Source organism: Platalea leucorodia (genome assembly GCF_965183815.1).
Source record: "Platalea leucorodia genome assembly, chromosome: Z".
In the NCBI taxonomy this organism is placed as follows: Eukaryota; Metazoa; Chordata; class Aves; order Pelecaniformes; family Threskiornithidae; genus Platalea; species Platalea leucorodia.
In genome coordinates, this window is record NC_138858.1 from 41,327,592 (window position 1) to 41,333,591 (window position 6,000).

The window sequence follows — 6,000 nt, forward strand, 5'->3', positions numbered from 1 at the left end:
ATGTACAAATTAGATGTTCTAAACTTCAGTCACGACTTCTTTTTCATCTGTTTCACCGTTGTGATGACTGATGAAAAGTGTTTGTTATTTCTGTAGGAACTGGCAGCAAACAAACCTAAAGTCTCCCAAATCCCTTGCATCCCACACTTGTGGAAATGAAGAAAGATGAACAAGATAACAACCACAACGTTCACTTGTCTCTTTTTGTATCAACTTCTAGTGCCACAAAAAGTTTATATTTTCAAGAGCAGAAAGGGAAATGAAATGCCTTTTGTACTGCAACTTAAACGGAGGAAGAATTTATGTTAAAGTATCAGGTGATTTCCTGTATAAAACAGGCATTTTAGATTCTAGCACAGCTGAGCAAGCTCAGGATGAATGTAATTAAGCGGAATAGTATATATTTATTTTTTTACCACATTTGTCATCAATATGTTGTCTCACTAAATCAAAGGATGTGATGGAACAGTAAGAACAGGGTGATCAGAGCACAGCACAGTAATATTGTCAGGTTCTCACTGCTCCGTTTAATTACGTATATAAATTGGGGAAATTTATCCACCAGGCTGTACCAGGCTCTTCTTGCTGTTCCATTTGAGCTGCTGATTTTTCACATCATTCTCTCACCTAAAAATATACACTTTTTTTTTTTTTTTATGAGGACATGGCCGTATTTGAACATTTCAAAGTATACAAGATTTATCAAGCAGTCCAAACCAGATTAATGCAATTAGACTGAAGTTGCCTGAGGGAAAATGTTCTTAGCAGAGGACTGGAAAACACTAAAAAGTATATATGCTTTTAAGGTAAGTTAAAGAACCAAAGTGAAACTGCAGGTGTCTGTAAACAGCAGAAGCCATCAGTTGCAACTAGGCTTCCACCGTTCAGCAGCATATCACACAACGTGCATCTTAGTAGGAGAAAGTATATCTGAACGGTAGTGCAGTTATGGCTTTTGGTTGAAGACAGTCGTAACTCCACTGACCCCACCCATGTTCCAAGGGTCCACAATGTCAACCAGAGTTTCAGACTTCTCATGAGAAGATACCACAGTGGTCACAGGTGGAAGGGTATCCAGAAGACAGGAAAAGGGTGAAGAAGCATAAACTGCAACTGGAACAAAATTTCACATCCTTTATGAAGGCACGACTTCTATGCTTGTAAAGAGTTGAAGCTAGTGCTATTAAAAATTAAAACATCTCTACAATGACCAACATCTGTGTAGAACCAGCTCCTTTTTGTTATTAAAACCGAACACATGCAAGTGGGGTACGTACTTCCCATTATTTAAATGGAAATTATTTTCCAAATCTCTAAGGCAGCTTTGAAAATGCAGGCTGATGTTTTCTCACTGGGATCTCACCCTGGGAGACTCTGAGCACCGTATGACAGCTAAGTCTGAAAGGCAACAAATCCAGACATAAAAATAATCATCAGTCTCAAGAAAAGAGGCAAAGAAGGTGAAAACATTTAGGTACCAAGTCACTGCGTTGGAAAGTTCAGGAAATAAAGAAATGCAGCATGGGGACTTTAAGCACAATGTGTTTCATACTTCCTGCACCAACGTGTTCCTTGCTTTCTTCTATTTGATCAGGCTTTCAATGAGCTAAACTCCACCAAGACACCGTGTTTATGCAATTGCCTTGCAATCCATGTGCAGTGTTATGGTCACATGGCAACACCGAGAAAGGTCAGAAACCTTTCTGTGCATTATGAAGCATGCTTGTGACAGGCTCATTGTTGAACAATAGCAAAACACCCAGGGGCAAAGGAACTTGTGTTTAACAATCTGCTTCAAATGTGCCAACTTTTGTTAGCAGCCTTTTCCTAAGGCTTCTCCAAATCTATCTATCCTTGGTGAGTAGAGGGGGATATTCTCACTTTGTTTTCTTTGTTACTTTTACGAATGTCTGCTAAAACTGTTCGTGGACTCTTCCACCTTCACCATATTACTGGCCTACTCTAGAGGAACTTCAGATTCATTAGAAACTCCTTAACAGTGCTTAGTGAATTAGTTCAAGGCATAGGGCTCTCCTCTGGGGTAGATTTCATTGCTTAGTTTGTCAGGGTAAAGGAATTTGCCAAACCCAGAAGCTGTATAAATGTTTAGGATACAGCACTTTATCGATCTGGAGCACACATTCCAGGTAAAATGAAACAGGACACTTTATTTACCTCTTAACATTTGCCATTATATATAAAATGTAAATTCAGATGTTAAAAGTGTGATTGCAAGATGTCAGAACACTACTTTTCCTGAATGTTTCCCATTTATTCTACAATGTGGTGTCTATAGAATATATTATGATGGATGTTAGGTTATTTTGTCTTCACCTGTTTTTTACACATTGCATCAAACCGCTCCTTTTTGAATTTGATAGTAAAACACCCATTCTTTGCAATGGGACCAGATTTCCCACTCACGATATTACTATGACCATTTAGTGAGAGTAGAAGTCTTACCATCCATCATCATGTAGCTATAGCATGTGCCATATGACATATTCTGTATCAAAGGATAGCTTATGAAATAAATATATATACACACATATATACATATCTCCCATATATAAACCAGTGTAGTTGTGACATGTGGTAATATTAGTGAATGTTACAGGACAGTTTTAATATCACATTATAAGGTCTTGTTTGTAAATCTGTAACATTCAATAAAATAGCACATGTTGCATCGAGCATTAATTTCCACTATCCAGTTATTAGCTTACATATGGAATATGCATTTCTGGTCACAGTGTGTAAGTTTAGTATGTTTCACACATTTCTCTGTATATCTCCACTTAAACGTCTGTATGAGCTGATGTATAAACCTCTAATGAGCCACTGTGGGCTGTGACAGGTGAGTTGTGATAGTGTGAAAGATGAACTGGCATGTTATGCAAAAGATTATAAGACAAATGAACTTTAATAATATTTTGAAACTCAACTGAACTTAGCTGTTTGTTTACATATGCTGGCCGACTGAGGAAGCGGTGTACAGTATTTTATAAATATTTTCCTATAGTAATCCGTTCTGTTTCCAGTTTAAGTGATGCTGTTCTACAGTTGGGGTATACACTTGTCCTAGGTATTGGATTATAGCACATTATTCTTTCACAATAACAGTGTGATATGACTGAAGTAGTTTCTCTTCCTTACAGTCCAGTCTTTTTTTGTGTCAATGAAAATGCATGCATTGTCCCATGAGTTTCTTTGGACTACTATGAGACTTAACATTTTGCTCTTGCCTGCCTGTAAAGATGAATCCAGTTAGGAATGAATTCAAGCTTTTGGATGTTTACATTATTTCCATTATGTTTGATCTTTAGCAAAGTAAGTGATTTTTTTATTATTTTTAAATGACAATTGTATTTTATGAAATTGAAATATTCAACACAAAATGCGAACCTACAGCAGTGCTCAGACATTTGGCTCTCTCTTTTTTTGGAAGAGATAAGGTGCTACATTATTGTTCTTAGCACAAGTGCCAGTTAACAAATGGCAGTGAGGGGATAATTTGAAAACATAACGAAAAACCAAAACATCCATTCATCCACATAAGGAAATCCCTCTGGGTTCCAGATATAGATTGCTTTTTTTTCATTTTCCATTTACAGATTTTTTGGTAAAAAAAAAAAAAAGATTTGTACCTTTTGTGGAATGGATAGCCTTTTGTCAGGGGATAAATATCTTAGTTAGGTATATTTTTTGTATGAGAAGAAAATGATTTGTTTCTTAGAAACTGTCAGCACATGAAAAATGCAACTACACTAATAACTGCTCAAAAAAAGTGCTGGTAGCAGCACACAGCCTTAGTCCAATGACTGCAGTCGGAGCAAACAAGTATCTGTCCTGAGAGCAGAAGTTATCAAAGGTATTAGCTTAGAGTGAGCCAGTGAAACAAAATTCTCTGTAAACACATGGTGCAAATTTTCAAAACAAGCATAAATGTCTTGTTATGTTGCTCAGGTTATATACTTAAGAGGATCTGATAATCACCAGAAGGGAAAATGTGAGCTGGTCATTCCTGGATTTCCCTAGGAATACTTAAGTAGTTGTGATGTCTCTCCCCTGCTTAAAAATAATAGTATATTTGCATTTTTGCACAAATAATGCACAACTGTTTCAACAAAGGCCACGTTTTCAGTTCTGTTAAAAGATACCAGGTATAGATCACCTTCTTCAAAGGAAATGGGAAAGCTTTCTAGCATGAATTTTCCCTCATCCACCTCAAATAACAGCACAGTCCAAACCGGGCAGAAGTAAACTGTTGGGGTGCCTGCTTACCTAATGAAATCCTTCCTTCCTCTAGATGGTATTCACTGGCCTTGCCACACGTTGGCATAGAAGCAGCAGTGTTGAATGTGGAGGGACTGAGTTTCTGCACCCCACTGAGAGTTCTCCTGCTTTATATCCAATCACAGGGTGAACACTGCAGGTCACACAGGCTTCTCTTCTCTGAGATTGACTATGATTATGGTCTTACTGATGCTGGTGCAAATCAGCAGAAAATCCACTGATTTCAATGGAGTACTCTGCCTTTTGTCAGAGGATGGATTTATTCTGCGTTTCTAACTCTATATTATTTTGAGTCATGACACAGATTATCCTAAATCATCATCAAGTGGGAAGTCTAATGACTGAGCCATTGAGCCAGACTGGTCATGAAACAGTCTCTGACCTTTTAATTTTTGCTGTATGCTTTCAGATCTCTTGCAGAGCCACACAGTACTTATTTCAAAAAGCTATTAGGAAAAAAATGTTTGATTATGAAATTGCTGCTGTTTCTGCTGCAGGGAAGTGATAACTCTTGTTTATTTTAGTATTTGGTAGGGAGGGGGAGGGGACAGAAGTGGGAATTGGCTGTGAAATACAATTTTATGCCTGCACAAGAGTAAATTGTATTAAAGTTATATCCTTCTTCCACCACTGCAGTTGTTGTACATGAGGAGAGTCTATATGCTGCTACTGCTGTCTGGAACAGTGTTTGCAATATACTATACTAATAGCTATTTAATCGTTTATTATTTGGGCTATCATTTGTAAGTGTATAACAATCATTTATAAAGGGAGAAAAATGATTAAAATGTCATTTTAAACAAATTCCTACTAATATGAAGCTTTTCAAGTATGATTTGTCTAAATGTATATCACTAGGGAAAATGGTCCTTTCCAAAGGTCTACTGGATTCACAATGCACTTTTAGACTGTGTTTAGATATGTAATAAAAAGCAGAAGTTGGCAATTACTACAGTAGAACTTTCTGAAATTTCTGTAACAGTTGTTTTGCAATAAAAAAAAAGAGATGTAGTTCAAAACATCTGTTCTTACCTGAGCATTTATTTATGGTAATTTGCTTTCAAAGCAATAAAGCAATCATGCAATGGCAGCTGCTTTTCTCTGAGATCTCTCACTGCTCTAGTTCTAACTTTACAGCTCTGAAGAAAACCAAAGGGTTTACACTATTGCACACAGACATTTTGAATGTTGTAAGTTATTTCCACCTCTGAGATAAGGAGTCATTCAGGTGTCCCTTATTCCGGCCAATATCAGACCCCAGTCTGAACCAAGACAGACATACTTCTTGGTGTGTTTATTTAAAAGGAGGGACTAGTTTCTTTTATTTGTAGCTACCATTTCAGCAAGGGGGGAAACATAAGCATTGATTGCAGATCCTCTCTAAATTGCTTCCACATAGACTGGAAGAAGCATGCTCCTTTGTATGGCAGTCTCCCCAGATGAGTGGCATTGCTGCCTCTTGTAGCTAAAGAAGGTTCATAAAAAAACAAGGGGCACCAAGTAACCCACTAGCACCTATGACCTCCTCTGAACTGGTATCTCACATTCCTCAAGAAAGAAGTCATTGTCTCTCTCTTCATGCAGCTACAACCAGAGCTGATACTTCCTCACAAAAATGCTGAAAAAAAAGGCACTGACACAAAATAAGCCAAGGTCAAGATCTGCTGCCTCCACAAATCAGCCTTCAGGGAGATAATAACGTCT